General features: G+C 36.0%; 1 non-coding gene across 1 annotated transcript; it reads right to left on the bottom strand.

The window, feature by feature from the left end:
- Positions 1 to 11627: 11627 nt before the first annotated feature.
- LOC129065669 (U2 spliceosomal RNA) lies at positions 11628 to 11810 on the bottom strand. Its single transcript, XR_008528612.1, has one exon. It is a non-coding gene; the product is annotated as a U2 spliceosomal RNA (small nuclear RNA).
- Between the last annotated feature and the right edge of the window lie 7235 nt (positions 11811 to 19045).

The following is a 19045-nucleotide window of genomic DNA, read 5'->3' as shown; positions in this document are numbered from 1 at the left end:
AATAAAGCAAGTCATATAACATGCATACAGTATGATTCCACTTATTTTAAAAGAATACATAGGTATACATATTCCTATACCCACATTGGTACAGAACGGTACATGTGGAGGAGACAGAGAGGAAAGGGACTGGGGGGTGAAGAGGAACTTACGCGTGTATACTTAAAAACTGCTTTTGTGTTTTACAAAAGCAATGTATATATTGTACAATATAAAAGAGAGAAAGGGGAAAAAAGAAAAAAACAACTTCACTGGCCTCTCAAATATTTATTATGTTAGAGCGAAGCATCTAATTAATTTTGTCTAGTATTTCATGTTTAAGGATTAATATAATGATTAAACCTGCACTGCATTTCAAATAAACACCAAACAAATCAGCTTTTCTACATTGCTTGCTATATTAATCTACATTGCTTGCTATAGATACTGGCCAACAAGCTGAAACTTTCCCTCACCTCAAAATGACATAATTTCTTTCTTATTGTGCTTAGAATTTTGGAATAATTTAGTTCACCATACTCTTTTATCCTGAGTAAAAGTGCAAGGTTCCTGGCAATATTATTATCTTTCAAGGTGCTTCTAAAAATATCTTGCTCTTTACATCTATGCTTTCACTGGGAATGCTGAATCCACTATAAAATAAAGCTTGATTATAATTTTATCTTAGATTTTAGTCATATAGGTTAGCCTACATTGTTGAAATTTAGATTAATGTAATTTATACTAGCAATAAGTTTTCTATATTGAAAGGCTCATATCAGCTATTCACTCTTTGAGGTATGGGAATAAGGAAACAATATCACCAAATGAAGTAGTATAAGTTTGCACTCTAAAGGATCCACTTACATACTACTTATCAATTAGTTAACAATCAAATATCTATTATGAGCAATCCCTATAGCAAATTTGATGGAGGGCATCAACTTTTATAATACTGTTGGAGACTTCTGATCAAGATGGTGGTGTAGGCAGACATGGCTCACCTCTTCACAGAACCACATCAAAATTACAACTAAAATATAGAATCACTACCACTCAGAACCATCAGAAATTGAGTTGAATGGAAGTCTGACAACTAGAGAATTAAATAAACCACATCCATCCAGGCTGGTAGGAAGGGCAGAGATATGGAATGGGCTGGTCCCTCATCCATGTGTGGTGGATAAAAATTCAAGAGGGACATCTTGGGAGCGAGGAGTCCAAGCCTTACACCAGGCCCCCCAGCCCAGGGTCCCAGTGCTAGGAAGATAAGTTCCCACAACTTCCAACTGCAAAAACCAGCAGGGATTGAGTCTGCAGAAGAAACCACTGGAGCACCAAGAAGTTCCCCTTAAAGAACCTATCCATAGACTCACCTACTCAGATTCACTCCCTTAGGGCTCCAGCATTGGGGTAGTAGCTTGAAAGTTACCAGTGGCATACAGAGAGAAACTGAAGTATCTGGTGTCAAGGTGAGCAGAAGCCATTGTCCTTTTCTAAATCCTCCCTTCACAAAGCCACAGAGCTGGCAAGCTGGTGCCTTATTTGAAATTCCATCAACCTGGCTAACAGTGTTTGACTGGCCTTGGAGATCCCCAGGGACTCCACTCCACCCAATCTATGGTCTCACCCAAGTGGCTCTTCCACATGAATGGCTGGTCTTGGGTGATGATGCACAACTTCCTAAATTCACTTTAAAAAGCAACAACTGGCCTCAGTGAGCCCCATGCCCAGCACTAGCAGCAGCCAGCCTAGTTTCACAGCTTGGCTTCACCTGGGAATCTCCAAGCCCAGCACAACTAGTAGCCATCTCAGATTGCTTTATAACTCAGGCAGAGTGACCATTAGAATGGCAAAACACAGGTAGGGGCTGAACTTGGCCTGTACCACCTGGGAAAGCGCAGGGCCAGCACAACCAGCGGAAGCTACAGACCATGTTGGAGCACCACCATCCTGCCCCTGCACAGCTGATCCTGCACAGAGGGTGGAGGTCAGCGGTAAATAGTCATGGCCAATGCTTGCAGCTGACTGGCCTGGGTATAACCCCCCTATTGATCTGCCAAGAGCACCTAAGGCTCAACTACAAAAGGAGTGTATACTCAGCCTTCATGAAGGGCACACCTCAAGTACCCAGCATGGGTGATGGGGGAGGCAGTGCCACTGGACCCTACAGGACACCTATTACATTAGGCCACATTGCCAAGACATGAAGTCAAAGCAGCTATACCTAATATATAGAAACAAGCACAGGGAGGCTACTAAAATGAGGAAACAAAGAAATATGGTGCAAATGAAAGAACAGATCAAAACTCAAAAAAAGGGTATAAACGAAATGGAGATAAGTAATCTAACAGATGCAGAGTTGAAAACACTGGTTATACAGATGCTCAAGGAACTTAGTGAGGACCTCAACAGCATAAAAAAGACCTAGTCAGAAATGAAGGATACACTAATTGAAATAAAGAACAATTTACAGGGAAACAACAGTAGAGTGGATGAAGCTGAGAACCAAATCAATGATTTGGAACAGAAGGAAGCAAAAAACAACCAATCAGTACAACAAGAAGAAAAAAGAATCCAAAAAAATGAGACTAGTGTAAGCAGACTCTGGGACAATTCAAGTGTTCCAACGTGGCATCATAGGGGAACCACGAGAAGAGAAAGAGCAAGAAATTGGAAATGTATTTGAAAAAAATAATGAAAGAACACTTCCCTAATTTGGTGAAGAAAATAGATATGCAAGTCCAGGGAGCACAGAGCCCCAAACAAGATCAATGCAAAGAGGCCCACTCTAAGACACATTATAATTAAAATGCCAAAGGTTAAAAATAAAGAGAGAATCTTAAAAAGCAACAAGAGAAAAGCAGTTAGTTACCTACAGGGGAGTTCCCATAAGACTGTCAGCTGATTTCTCAAAAGAAATTTTGCAGGCTAGAAGTAATTGACAAGAAATATTTGAAGTCATGAAGAGCAGGTATCTACAGCCAAGATTGCTCTACCCAGCAAAGGTATCATTTAGAATCGAAGGGCTGTAAAGAGCTTCCTAGACAAGAACAAACTAATGGAGTTCATCATCACCAGACCATTATTATATGAAATGTTAAAGGGACTTATTTAAGAAAAAGGAGGTGGTCAAAACTATGAACAAACAAATGACACAAATACATATCAACAATGGAATCTAAACAACAAACTAAACAAACAAGAAGAATAGAGACACTCATGGATACGGAGAGCATTTTGATGGTTGCCAGATGGGAGGGGGTTTTGGGGGAATGGTAAAGAGGTAGGGGATTAAGAAGTACAAATATGTAGTTACAGGGTAGCCATGGGGATGTAAAGTACAGTATAGGAAATGGAGTGGCCAAAGAACATGTATGCATGATCTATGGACATGAACAACTGTGTGGGGATTGCCTGAGGGGGTGGAGTGCTGGGTGGAGGTAGGAAAAAGCGGTAAGTCAGGACAACTGTAGTAGCATAATCAATAAAATATAATTTAAAAAAGACTCTTCCGTCTTTTTTAGAAAAAGACATAAGATATGGAAAGTCAAATCTAAGAAAGTCTAGCTTTAAAGGCATTCAAGCGGTTATGATAGAGTTAAGGGTATTCAAATTCTGGCTAAGAAGCACAAAACATGATTTTTGTTCTGTGAGGGCATATAACCTAGTTTTATTCACATGCAAAGAAAATCAACTGCGAGGCTGTGTATTTTTAAGTAGTAATTGAGTAGAACACATAAGTGCTATAGAAAGTTGCAGAAAGGACACATTATTTACTCCACTACTCATATAATAGTCAGGTACACCTTACAAGCATGGGACATGAGACATTTAATAAGGTCTAGAAGGCAATTGGAAATGTGTAATGAACGCTTGGGAGAGAACACTGGGTTAAAGATACAGACTTTGGAGTCATTTGCATAGATATAACAGGTAAGATTTCCATTAGGAGATACACAAAGTGAGATGGAAAGGAAGATTAAAACCTAAAGAAAATAGTAAGACACTGAAAATAAGAACAGACATTTAAAAAAAAATTAAAATACAGTCATTAAAATAAAAATCTTATGAGATTATTAATAGTTTATTGATACAGATGAAAAGATATTAGTAAATGGAAGATCGTTCTGAGGAAATTATATAGAAGGCAGTATGGAGAAGTAGGAAATTAAAAAGTATGAATTAAAAACAATGAAGATAGAGAGAAAGTTCAATATATTATCCAACAAGATTTCCAGAAAGCAAGGTAAGAAAGAAGAGGGACAAATTTGATGAGGTAATGGTTGATAATTTTCCAGAACTGATGAAATAATACCTCAAAGTCAATAATTAGGAGTCTCAAGAAGCATAAATAAAAAGAAGCACATACTAGGTACACTGCAGTGAAATTGCAATACTACAAAGATAAAATCTAGAAAGGAATAAAATATAAAAGGCAGATTACCTGCAAATAAATTACTCTTAAATAGATCAGCAACAGAGTTCTCAGGAATAGCAGAAGCCAGAAGTTAATTAAACAGTATCTTCAAAGAACTGAGGAAAAAACCCCAGTAAATTTAGAATTTAATGCAACTAAACTTTCCCTTAAAAGTTTCAAAAGGGGTACTTTTTGGACAGACTGAAAAAATTACCTCTCATAGACTGTCATTGAAAGACTAAAATGTTCACATCAATAGTACATGTTGTTTAAGGATGTATTCATGGATATTTTACATGTATTCCTGTGATACCTATACAATACACATTAAGTGGTAAAATGATAAAAACAAGCACAAAAAAGAAACACATAATTCAAAAACTGATTATTTTTGGGAAAAGGGAAGAGAATGGATTTGAAGCTTCATTTGTATAAATTAAGCTAGTGTACATGGGCATTCATTATTTTTTAGACTCTTTTGTCTATTTTTAAAAGGGACAAAAGAGTTTTAAGAAAATGAATGATCTACAATATTAAATACTGCACCAGAAAATGAGAACAGGAAATTCCACCTATTTGGATACTGAAAGGCCCCTGAACATGCTCCAGAATATTGTTTCCTTGGAGAACGGATCATGGAAACATTCTTTCCAGCCTGTCTACATCTGCTTCTATCATTTCTCCTCTTCTCCTGTTAAAAGAAAGAGATGTCCTACCCATCCAAGATGAGTCCTTTCCCTGTGTGTTCTGGACTCTACCTCTCCTACCTTTCTATGACCTATATAGTTATCCCTTTTCTTTCCCACATATTTTTCTTTCTTTCTACAAGTTCTTTATCAACATTTACCATGCTTAAGGCTTTCTTATTTTAAATTCCTCTTCCCCCAAATTGCAGTATAACCTAATACTGCCTCTATTAACTCTCACAACCCTTTTCCAATCACTGTCTTATTTACTTCCTTCCCCTATCAGTCAAATATTTTAATAGAAACATCTCTAATTAGTGTCTCAGTATCTGTACCGCTCATTTACCTCCGAAAACACTCTAACATATCTTGTTCCCCCTACTCCACAAAAATTATTCTCCTTAAGGTCAGAAATGACTTCTATTTTTTTATCTTTTACTATTCATTGGTATTCCACGTCACTTTCTCTTCATCTATCGTCATAATAAATGCAGTATTTATTCATCATTTTCCATATACTAGGCACTGTATTAAGCATTTTATGTGCATTATTTCCTTCTTGAAACATCTCTTCCTTTGGCTTCCATGATATAACCCTCTGATTTTTGTCTTCTCAAGTGGATATACTAATTCCTTTGTTCATTTTTATTTCTTTGGCCTTTATAATAAAGTTCTTCAAGGTACCATCCTTATTTCTCTACTCTCCTCACTTCACAGATAATTGCTTCCATTCATATGCATCTATCTATATACAGATGACTCCCAAGTTTATTTTCATTTCATCAATTACTATTTAAAACATAATTTTGATTAAAATAACCACAATATAATTATCATTATACAAACAAAATTGACAATAATTTCTTTTTATTTTTTAAAATTTTTGTTTATTTTTAGAAAGAGGGTAGGGAAAGAGAAAGAGGGAAACATCAATGTGTGGCTGCCTCTCGCATGCCCCCTATTGGGGACCTGGCCCACAACCCAGGCATGTGCCCTGACGGGGAATCTGACTGGTGACCCTTTGGTTTGCAGGCTGGCTCTCAATCCACTGAGCCACACCAGCCAGAGCAAAATTCACAATAATTTCTTAATATTAGCAAATATCCAGTTGGTGAGAAACTTTCCATTTGTCTCATATACCGGGTCTGTCTAGAAAAATCCAACAATTGTTAATGTAACAACAATGATTTGTGTGACATCGATGTAACCTGTCAGCCAAGGAGAGTAGAATGGAGTGCACATGTGTGAACAACAACAACTTCACTGTACTAGTCAGTGGGGACAGTAGACATTGTTGAGTGAGCATGTGTACTGGGTGGCTGTCACATTCAAAATGAGTAAGTGAGTAGAACAATGAATCTGCATCAAATTTTGTTTTAAGCCTGAACATTCCTCTGTGGAAATTTCAGATGATTCACAAGGCCACAGCTATGGGCAACTGGTGATTGGCAGCTTCAACATGACAATGCGCCCACTCATGCATCATGTCTCGAGCAGAGTTTTTGGCCAAACATCAAATCACCCATGTAACTCAGCCCTGCAACAGCCCAGATTTGGTGCCCTGCGACTTCTGGCTTTTCCCAAAACTAAAATCACCTTTGAAAGGAAAGAGATTTCAGGCTGTCAATGAGATTCAGGAAAATATGACGGGGCAGCTGATGGCGACAGGAAGAACTGTGTGAGGTCTTAGGGTGCCTACTTTGAAGGGAACTGAGGCATCGTCCTATGTACAATGCTTCTTGTATCTTGTCCCTTCTTCAATAAATTTTCTATAAGTCTAATTTTCATATTACATGGCTGTATACTTTCTGGACAGGCCTCATATATCATGACATTTTTCTAAATTTTTGAAATTAAGGTTCTAATCAAATAACTCTTTTGATGCAAACCTACAGTGGCTTCTCAATATTCTTAGAATAAAGAAGAAAATCTGTAACCTCTCTTAAAGACCCTGCATGATTTTCCTGGCTCATTTAGTCTGTCCAGTCAACAGAATCAAATCTAGAGAAATTTGATTCTGTGTAAATTGTTTCACATCTACAATCTTGAGTTGACATCCAACAGATATAATATTAAGTCAGATGGGAAACTGAAACCATGATGATAAAATGCACATCTTTTGGGGTTTGTTTTAACCAAAAGGAGGGAGTTGAGAAACACTGATGAGGGAAATGATGCAGGCCTGGCTCAGCTACGGTGTAGATGCTAATGGCAGAGTCTTAATAGGCACCGTTACCTTCGGCCAGCCTGCCACGTATGCCCCATAGCGAACTCGCAGATGTTGGGAAAAATTCAATACAATTAACCTGGCTTTCTTTGTTATCCTTGGACAACCTTTGAATGGACGGACTGCCTAAACTGACATCTTTGCTGTCAACTAATCAGTTTACCTCTAAGGATGCATGAAAGAAGACACAGTCTCCCTAAACTGTCCTCATAAGGACAGTTTTTGCCTTTGTCCCTTAACAGTAGTCTAGTGACTGTCTCCCTGTATGTGAAAACACTTGCAGATAAATAACTACATTTCTCTGAGTTATTCTTTGATAATAAAGGCTTGGTGTTACTCTCACATCAGTTCTTTTTCCACTCTTTCTCACATTAATACTTCTACCTGCTCAGTTGTTCAAGATAGAAATATGGGAATATTTTCAATACCTTTTTGTCTCTCACCCCTAGATTCCTTCCAATATCCAATTCATCACCAATTTCTGAATCTACTTTCAGTATCTTGACAAATCTGCAGAGGTGCCTTCCTTGAATGCAACAGGTGTCTGGCTTAGTGGATATTTGAATAACTTCACTTTTTACTAAGTTATACTATCTCAAACAATTTATCTTCTTAAGTCACATGTAGCTAATGCTTTCTCTTTAATTATGAAAAAGCCTGCCCCTAATTGCTACAAACTATAAACATACTGGGGAAAATAACTTAAGAACAAAACTGATTTTCTTTGTGTATGGATATTATTCCCTTTTGCAACAAGAAAAAGTTGCATTGCCGCAAAACAGACTGGATTGCTAATAATTAAACTGTTTTGATGAGATGGGTTCCCCTAAGACCAGTAAGGTGAATTAGAGACCCAGCTTTGTTACTTGCTAGTTGTGTGGCTATGGGTTTATAACTTTTTTTTTCTGAGCCTCAGTTTTTTAATCTGTGAAACCAAGATTTTAACAATGCTTACTTCAAGTGGTTGCTGTGAGAATGGAATGATATAATACATGTAAATGCCTAGCATATGCTCAAAAGTGCCAATTATTAGTATGAAAAAGTACAGAGTGGGGCAAAAAATGGTTTACAGTTGTTCATATGGAAAATAATACAATAATTAATAAATAATAATAGAAGAATAAGCTATATGTTTCACATACTTACAACTATAAACCTACTTTTGCCCCACCCTGTATATACTTTGAGAGCAACCACTATAGTCTGAGACCAAACCATCTGTTGTTTCGATGATTGAAATATTTTCCCAGTGTGTCCTAATTGTTCTCCCTCCATTCACATTCATCTCCTTTCAATTAATTTCATCATGGGAGCCAGAGTGTTCTTTTAAATCCATGTATTTCATCATATATTTTTCCTGTTTAAATACTTCAAATGGCTTCCATTTTTCCTATGATAAAGTGATAAATCCTGAATTAATATTGACTTATTTTTAGAAGGCCCTACTTACATTTCGCTAAACTCATCTGATACTACTGTCTCCCTTGCAACTATAACTCCACTGCCCTTTCAATTATTTGGGCAACAACCTTTTTCCACCTCAGAACCTTCAAACATGCTATTCCCTCTTGTTGGGAAACGCCCACCCTCGTTTTAGGAGCTGTAACCCTGCCAACAGACTGGAGGGCCCCAAGGCTGGAAGAAATCAGGAGACCTTGGAGAAACAGTCTCCTGAAGAGACTCCTGCCCCTCTGCTTTGCCTGGGGATGGTCCTGGCCAAGGACGCGTAAGACCCCTTGGGGGAGGGGCAACCTAAGACAGGCCTGGGCTGATAAGGGCAGCAGATAAGAAATTGGGGGACACGGAGAAGGGGCAAAGAGGCCCCCGCACGTCTCGGCTTGGCTTGGACAGGGCAAGAGTCCTCATCACAGCCGAAAAGCAGTCTCCTTATCCCTTGGTGGTTCTCTCCCCCTGCCTGGCTAACAGTGCAGGAAAAACAGCCCTATATCAGATCTGGCGGTTGCCAGGGAATCAGGCCTAAAAGTAAATTCTTTAGAGTGTGCTCTGTTCCTCCCTCAGATCTCTCAGCAGCTCACGCTGCGAAGGACCTTCACGTTATTTACACCCCTTACCGTTTATCATTAAGGCACTTGCCCCTATCTTCATTCTCTTTTGTTTAGACTGGTCTCCTCTCAGATCCATGTAAATCAGTGAATTCATGTCATTCTTTTTCTTAAAGGTACCTATTCTCCGTGACACTTAACATGCTAATGTAACGGGTGTACGTATGCATTCCTGTTACCTAGCCCACTGATAAGTTTTTCAATAAAAATGTTGGAACAAAGGGTGATGGTGCCTTCCCCACTAGGGGGATGTGCCATGGCCTTCTCCAATAGGAAGGAAGTGCTCTGTCTGCTCTCCTCTCAAACAGAGAAATATTTGCAACATTTTGTGTTTATTCCCCCTCATCCGCGATAACCCTGGGACAGGCTCTGTGGGTTTCAAAGCCCTGCTCCCACCTCAGCTGGCCCCGGCTGGTTTCCCTCAGGTTTCAGGGAGTGCTGCGCGCCCCTATAGCTGCTGCGCAGTGTGACACCCTCTGTCTTAAATCCCTCTTCCTATTTAGTTTTTAGACATTGGCTCTCATATTATTTCCTTAGAGAGGCCCTTCCTAAACTCCCTACTAAATTTGGGGTTCTCTTCTAAAATCCTTCATAGCTCTAATTACAATTTATAATTTTATGATTTATATAATGATTAGTTTAGTAACTTATTCCTCACTGGTCTATGAACTCTAAAAGAACAGGGATCATAATCTGCTTTGTAAAAATTCTGTATAGGTGCCTAGCCTGCTTTGTGCTAAATACGTATTTTAAACAAATAAATGAGTGAGATAAGGTATATGGAAGGATTTAGTATAGTGCCAGATATAGACAATACTCAAATTGATTTTACTTTTTAATTTTAAACATTTACATAAAAGATACTGCTCTTTCACTTAATGGAATCTTATTAGATTTTGGAAAAATTATGTATTTAAAATCTTTGGGTTGGCTACAGTCATTCCACTAGATGTCAGTCTAACCTAAAAAATTAATTACTATAAAATTAAAGTACTCTGATTCCAGTGTTCAGGTGAGCTGTTAGATGATTTCCATATTTCTAATTTAACGGAGATAATTTTTAAAGATATTTTTGAGATAAGATTGTGGGTGCTTCATGATTGTATATTGAACACTGAGAATATAATCCTCTTGTGCTGTAAAAGATAATAGAGATTTTGGGTTATTTACCAAAGAACTGAACTCTATCGCTAATAAATTATTTGTGAAATATAATAATAAGATAATAAAAGCTGCTAATACTTATTTAGCACTAACTACATGCTGGACACTTTGTTAAACACTTAAATGTTTGATCTAAGGTCAATAAGTTAGGACAATAACTAAAAATAGCTCAATTAATAGAAATAATCCTTAGTTTGATGAGGTTAAGTAGATGCTATAAAAAAATCTAAAAGAAATAGCATAACATATAATTATTTATTTATGAAATTAAATTAAAGATATTGAAATAATGGGGAACTTGTCAATATTTACTGCCACTTGGAATTTAGGATTTCGTTTATGTGACAGCTAAATAAATGATATTTTTTAGTAGAAGAGATTAGGATGGTGATGGAAGGAGCATAGACTTGGAATTAGGAAGACCTTGGTTTGCATTTCAGTGCCATTTTTTACTAACTTAGTCTAATTAAGGGCAAGTTATTTCGTATCTGTGAGCCTCATTTGCCGTATTAGTTAAGTGGAGATATAATAAGATTCCTGCTTCATTCCAAACAATGTCAAAGTAAAGGTTAAATAGGAAAATATATGGAAAGTGCCTATTACAGTGACTGGCATGTAATAAGTTGTGTTCAATAAATCATAGTTTTTATTATTTTTGTTAGAAATGTCTCAATCTAAGAAAAACAGATATTAATTTTGTGGATACTATGGATAAAAAAGCCCCTCGTATTTGACCATGGTAGAAGAATATGCAAAATAGCAAGGTCAAGTTCATACCTCAATGACTTAAAATTTCTCTATAGACAGTTTACACACAAAGGTTAATTATTTAACTTTCAAAATTTTAGAGAATACTTCCATTGAGGATCTAAGAATTAAGACTATGTATTTTGTACTTAGTCAACATTTTTCAAGTATCTTTGGTTCTTGGATATAATAAAGGAAGTAGAGAGAGATGAGATTCACTCTTCTTTCCATGTTTATTACTACTTACCATTTATTAATACTAATACTAATCACTTCTTGTTTAGGTCTCTTTAATAGGCTCCAAAATCATCTCTCTATTTCAGCCTCCTTTACACAAGTTTGAAGGATGAATAGTCCTAAGAGGACAGCTCAGACCATATCATGATTTGCTCAAGCATCTGCAGTTTCCATTGCCTACCAAAGTAAGTCTAAACTAATCTTAGTTAAAGTCATGTTGTAAACTATTTATCCCCTTTTTAAACTGATAAGAACACTTGATCTTAGCCAAAAGGCCGAGAAGCGATGTATCCCCTTTTTAATGTTGTATGCCCTCATATATATCCAGAGCTGGATCGAGATGTGTGGACATACAAACTAATGTCCCTAAATTAAGTTTATATTTTAAAAATGTTTATAAATTTATTTGCTGAGAGATGCAAGCAAAACAATGCAAGTATGAAATTCAATGTATGAAATTCAATAACGTTCCTATTTATAAGCAAATAAATTAGAAATAGTAATTTTTAAAATTCAGAGTAAATTTTTTTATACTGAGAAATTTTTTAAAATTCAGAAAAATAGAATATTTTGAAAATACTCCCATTTCTCTGATATAGAATTAACCATTGTTAATTTTTATATCTTGAATTTTTTTTTTTTTTGGCTGAAGAACAATATTTATTTGTTTATTTATTTTTAGAATGACAATGAACACTTTTAATGTTTGGATTACTTTGTTTAAAATGCATGCTTTTAAATATTCATTTAAAGATTCTTTTTTGTGCGTGTGTTTGCTATTTTTTAAATTTTTTAAAAAAATTTATTTATTTTTTCAAGTACATTTGTGTCTGCCTACCCCCCACCACTTTCCCCTGCCCTTCTCCTCCCCCTCCCTCCCTCTGTCCTTCCCCACTTTGGCTTTGTCCATGAGTCCTTGCTGTATGTTCCTTGACTTGCCCCTTCCCTTCCTTTTCCCTGCCCACACCTCCCTCCTTCCGTCTTGTCTCTGTTGGTTTCTTTTCTTTTCTTTTTTTTCAGTGTTGCTGGTCTTATTTTCCTTGCTAACCAACAAAACAAAGATGCAAGGAAAATATATCTTGAATTTTTTGCAAAGGGCTGAAACAGTACTGGTTTAAGTTTGAGCCCTAGAGAACTAACCCAACATCCCCCCCATCCCATTCACTTTTCTACCTCTTCTGAAGCTTCTTCCATGAAGAGTTTAGTGTGTCTTGCTCAAACAGTTTTTAAAATGGTCTTCCTTATCTATGTTTACAAAAAATTTTGTATATTTTATGTGGTTTTAATTTATGTATGTTATATCAATCTGTGCCTAGCAACTACCATTTTCCTTAATATTATATATTTGAAATCTGTTTATTATAGATTATAGATTGGTAGATATAATCTGTTTCTTTTAGCTATTGTATAGGCCCATCTCATGAATACACTACATTTTATTTGTCAAGTCCCCTACTTCTGGACACTTAGATTATTTCCTGTTTTCACTCTTAATAACCATGCTGTAGTGAATGTCTATATATATAAGAATTTCTCTAAGGGATCTACCTATAAGTTCATGCATATTTTTTACTTTACTAAATACAACCAAATTGCTTTAAACAGAAAGTCCCTATTTCTTTCCATTTTCACCAAAGCTTGATAGATATTATTATTGGGTGGAGATGGGGGTGGGTGGGGGGGTGGGTGTGGGTGTGTGTGTGCGCGCGCATGCGCGTGTGTAATCTTAAATCTGCTTTTCTCTGCCTACTTTCAAGATTAAGATTCATCTCTTCATGTGATTGGCCTTTTAATTTTTCTTCTCTGTACATTGGCTGTTGAGTTGTTGGTACTTTTATTTTTTTCCCCTCCCTTTTATTGAATCTGAAACTATCTGCTTCCTATTTGTCATAAACTTTTAGTGTCTTTAAATTATTTTTTCATTAAGCTTTCTTGATTTATATGTAATCAAAATTCTAAGAATTGAAATCTTGATATTGACTATTTAAATACATAAATATAATGAATTTCTTCACTTTGATCTCTTAAAATTTTTTTTGTAACATTTTATCATTTCTTATATTTTTGGATAGGTATTTTATTTTATTTTAAAAATATTTTTTTTTTCTTATTTTTCTTGCAGAATTATCATTTATTTCACTCATTAGTTTAAAAAAGTTGAAAATCCTTCAGGATATGTTTCAGCTGTTTTCTTTTCTTTTTTTTTAAATACATGGATAATTTTTTTAATTTATTTTTTCTTTCTTTAAATTAATTAATTTTTCCAAATACATTTATCACTGCCCTCCCCCCACCACTTTCCCCTGCCCCTCCCCCCTCTCCCTCCCTCAATCCTTCCCCACGTGGGCAAAACCCCACGTGGTTTTGTCCATGAGTGCTTGCTATATGTTCCTTGACTTGCCCCTTCACTTCTTTTTCCCCCACGCATTTAAAAAATTTATTTAAAATTTTTTAAAAAAACATTTCTTTTAAAAATATTTTCTTTTTGCATTACCACTTAGTCTCCTTATACTTCTCTCACCCCAGCAATCACCATATTGTTTAGGTAATTTGTAGTTTTATTTCTGTTGTGAATGAGAATTTAAAAAATTACTTTTTCTAATTTATTTGCTTATAAATGGGAACATTATTGAATTCATACATGGAATTTCATATTTGCATTGTTTAGCTTGCATCTCTCAGGATTTTCTATGACAATGATAATGGTTTTCAAATAATGACAGTTTTGTCACTTTATATCACTCATACTTATTCATTATCTTATCTTTTTGCACTGGTTAGGACCTCCAGCATGATATTGGTTAGCAGCAGTGCTAGCAGGTATCGTGATGCATTCCTGACTTTAATGGAAATGTTTTTAATATTTCCTATTTAATATGATGCTTGGTATGGAATTGTCTAGGCACTTTTCCCAGTTCCCCACGTTTCTTTTTTTTAAAAAAAAAATCATGAATAGGTAGTTGAATATATCAAGTGACATTTCTGCATCTGTTGGGATAATTATTTTTCTCCTTTAATTTGTTAACACAGTGAGTTGCATTTAATAGGGTTTCTTTTCTGTTAGTTTTAGGGTTTTATTATTAATAATTTGTTCATTTCCTTGGAAACTCAGGTATAGAATTCTATTAATAATTCTCTTCAGTTGATGGTACACTATCATCATTGATCCATGGCTCCTCTATTGTATCATTTTAATTATTTTTATTTTCATTATCCACAACCTTATTCCATTTCTTCTACCCTCAAAGACTTTTACTGGAATGCACTTGTTATGTATATTGGTAAAATAAAGTATTATATTTTTTGAGCCTATGTATTAATTTATATAAATGGTGTTGTCTTATAGATTTTACTTTGTTTCAACCTTTTCCACTCAACACTACATGTTTAAGGTCTAGTTTATTGCTATATATGTATCTACTGTATTGTTTCTAAGTAGTATTTCAGACGGTATACACACTGCATTTACTCATCTATTTATGTAGCTATGGAGACCTAAAGTAAATTTCAGCTTTCTGCAACTAAAAAATAACTCTGTGATGAATATCCTCATGTAAGTTGCTTTTTTCATTTGTGTGCTGGTTTCCTTGATGTTTATCTCCAGGTGTCTAATTGTTGGAGTATGGGATAATGTGTATTTGACTTAATTATGTACCACCAATTATTTTCCATAATACTGCTTCAGTTACACTCCTGCCGGTAGAGGATAGAAATATTATTTCTCTATTTTCTTATCTACAGTTGGTGTTATCTGATATTTAATTTTTATTAATCTGATTGATGTCAAGATGTAGCTTGTTGTAATTGACATTTCTCTGATGCTGGTGCACATCTCCGATTTCTACACTTATTTGTGAGTGCGGTTCCCTTTAAATAATCTGCCAATTTATATCCTTTGCCTATTTTTCCATTGAGGTTTCCTGTCTTTTCCCTATTCATTTGCAGCTGTTCTTTATACATGCCATATATTAATTCCTTAGCAGGTTTTAAACATTGCAAATATCTTCTCTGGTCTGTTAACTGTTAATTTTGCCTGTGATTTTCTATGTGAACAGAAGACCTCAATTTTGATGTATGTAACTCCAGAGGAATTGGTGGTTCTTCTTTCAACATTTTAAATATGTCACTCTACCCTCTTCTTGTTTGTAAAGTTTCTGAAATTTGTTGTAATTCTTATCCTTGTTTCTGAAGTTTTTAACTCTCTAACTTAGCCACACTGAGCCTCTGGCAAATCATCATTTGTAGCTTGAGGTTCATTGGCAGATATCTGCTCCTGGTAAGGTGTGATTCTCTGTATTTGCCCGTTCCTCTAATTTGGGGGCAGCAGGTTGTAGTGTGACCTTAAGTCTCTGATGGATCTAAAAAGAATGGTTGATTTTCAGTTATTCAGTTTTTTCTGTGTTGTGAGGACGCGGGTGATGACTTTGAAGCTCTTTACATATCAGACTGGCACTGTTGATGTTTATAAATTGATCTTGTGTCCGGTAAGTTGTCAGAACTCTTTTTTTTTTTTAGTTTAAATTATTTGTTAATTCTGTTGCATTTTCTATGTTACCTACAAATAGTTGCAGTTTTGTTTCATTCTTTCTGACTATTGTATCTTCTATTCTTTTTTTTTTTTTTCCTTACTGCATAGGAATCTTACTTTCTTCAGGACTGCTGAAGTTCTATAACTCTCTTCTCAGTACAGTGGCCATGTAGATGAGAATAAATTATCTTCTTACCTTTTGAGAATTCCAAAGTCAACAATATTTTAAAAATGATTTATAGACCCTTAAGAGATTTATTTTCTTAGGAATTTAGAGTTTTCCTTCTCTGGTGTCTAATTTCTCATCCCTACTTGAAGATTTAATACTTCTTTTTCACTTTAAATGGTAGTGTTTGGATGCTAAGGTTAATAATATCAAGTAAATAAAGTTTTCAAAGGTTTAATTTTTAATGAAGAATGGTGGTTAAATTATTATGTACTTTTATACATGTATTGAGATGATAATATAATTTTTCTTTTTAATCTGTTAACGTGGTGAATTACATTGACTTTCTAATACTAAACCATCTTTGGATTCCTAGGATGAATTCAACTTGGTCAAAATATATTTTTTATATATTCTGGATTTGATTTGCTAACACTGTATGATTTTGTTTTTTATTTTTCCAGATATATTATATAGGTTCCTCCTTTCAGACAACCAAAGAGTTTTTGAAATCTTTCTGCTTATAAACAAAGGATTTTCCTTTAATATAATTGTCACTCTCTGTTCCTCTGTCTCAGCCTCTCTCAGTAAAAAAAATCACACTATTACTATATTACTAGCTTAATTTACATTTTACTTGACAGTTTACAAATTCTTTTGACATGATACAGTTAACTTCCCGAACTGCTGAGTTGATTTAAATCACTGTTATTAAGTGGTTACTTTTCTTTATATCAAGTCCTCATAACACCATGTGCACATCATGTGTTGTGGATATTTTGATTTCTTTGATGGTATTAAAATATTCATTACTTTATTTAACAAATATTTATTGAATACCTACAATGCATAGAGTACTATTTTAGATGCAGTAGTGAAAAAATTCATGCCCTGATGGAGTATCTTTTTGATACTCCGAGAACTTAATAATGATCTCGGAATATAAATAGGACTTCTTGTGATAGTACACAATTTATATAAAAAAGCATTCTTGCTATCTAATAGTCATTTCATGCCTAAGTTAAAACTTTGGTATACCACTTTTATTTATTTACTTTTTAACATATATTTTATTGATTATGCTATTACAGTTGTCCCATTTTTTTCCTCCCCTTTATTCTCCTCTGCCCTGCACCCCCGCCCCCACTTCTGCCAGCATTTTCCCGCCACCCCTTAGTTCATGTCCATGGGTTGTACATATAAGTTCTTCGGCTTCTCCATTTCCTATACTATTCATAACCTCCCCCTGTCTATATTGTACCTAATTATTTATGCTTCTTATTCGCTGTACCTTTTCCCCCCTTCTCCCCCCTCCTCCTCCCCTCCGATGTCCCTTTCTGTGTTTCTGTTTCTGTTCTAGCTGTTTGCTTAGTTTGCTTTTTCTTTTCTTTTTTTTTTTTTAGGTTCAGCCATTGATAGCTGTGTTTGTTGTCATCTTACTGTTCATAGTTTTTGATCTTCTTTTCCTTTGATAAGTTTCTTTAACATTTCATAAAATAAAGACTTGGTGATGAAGAACTACTTTAACTTGATCTTATCTGGGAAGCACTATATCTGCCCTTCCATTCTAAATGATAGCTTTGGTGGGTAGAATAATCTTGGATGTAGGTCCTTGCCTTTGAATACTTCTTTCCAGCCCCTTCTTGCCTGTAAGGTTTCTTTTGAGAAATCAGCTGAGTCTGATGGGAACCCCTTTGTAGGTAACTGTCTCCTTTTTCTCTTGCTGCTTTTCAGATTCTCTCCTTATCTTTAATCTTGGATGATGTAATTATGATGTGCCTTGGTGTGTGTTTCCTTGGGTCCAACTTCTTTGGAACTTTCTTAGCTTCCTGGATCTCCTGGAAGTCTATTTCCTTGGCCAGATTGGGGAAGTTCTCCTTCATTATTTTTTCAAATAAGTTTTCAATTTCTTGTTCTTCCTCTTCTCCTTCTGGCAGCCCTATGTTGGGATGTTAGGATGTTAAAAGTTGTCCCAGAGGTTCCTAATCCTCTCCTCGTTTTTTTGAATCCTTGTTTCTTCATTCTGTTCTGGTTGAATGTTTATCTTTTCCTTTTGTTCCAAATCGTTGATTTGAGTCCCAGTTTCCTTCACTTCATTGTTGGTTCCCTGTATATTTTTCTTTATTTCACTTTGTATAGCCTTCACTTTTTCCTCCATTTTGCAATCATCCTCAACCAATTCAGTGAGCATCCAGATTACCAGTGTTTTGAACTGTGCATCTGATAGGTTGGCTATCTGTTCATTGCTTAGTTCTGTTTTTGGAGCTTTGATCTGTTCTTTCCTTTGGGCCATATTTCTTTGTCTCAGTGTGCCAGTCATATTGGAAGTGGCAGAGCCTTAGGTGTTCGCCAGGGTGGGGCAACCCAGGTCACTGCATTGTGACAGTGTGTGGGGGGGAGGGATCTGAGAGAGAACAATGCCGCTTGCTCAGCTCTCAGTTGGCTTTCAGTCACTTCCCCTGCTACCCACAAACAAATTGGGCCCTTCTAGTGCTGATTCCAGGATGGGTGGGTTCGTGTACATTCTAGGACCCTGTGGGTGCCTCCAACAGACTCTCCTGCGAGGCTGGGAGTTTCTCCTGCTGCTGCAACCCCACAGGGTTTACAGCCAGAGGTTTTTGAGGCTTTCTTTTCCCGCACTGGAACCCTGGGTTGCACAGTCCGTCCCCCTCCCCAGCTGTTCCTCTCATTTTATCTGCATGCAAATGTGGGACAGCCTGGTCCTCCATCCATCACCTTCCTGTGCGTCCTCTCTGCTCCCACTTCCCATCTCTGCCCCTGCTACTGGTCTGGATGAATGTTTTTTCTTTATCTCCTTGGTTGTTGGA

The sequence above is a fragment of the Pteronotus mesoamericanus genome, unplaced genomic scaffold, assembly GCF_021234165.1.
Source record: "Pteronotus mesoamericanus isolate MK-2021 breed Mesoamerican mustached bat unplaced genomic scaffold, CSHL_Meso_final contig_181, whole genome shotgun sequence".
Classification (NCBI taxonomy): Eukaryota; Metazoa; Chordata; class Mammalia; order Chiroptera; family Mormoopidae; genus Pteronotus; species Pteronotus mesoamericanus.
This window is presented reverse-complemented; position numbering and strand designations above follow the sequence as displayed.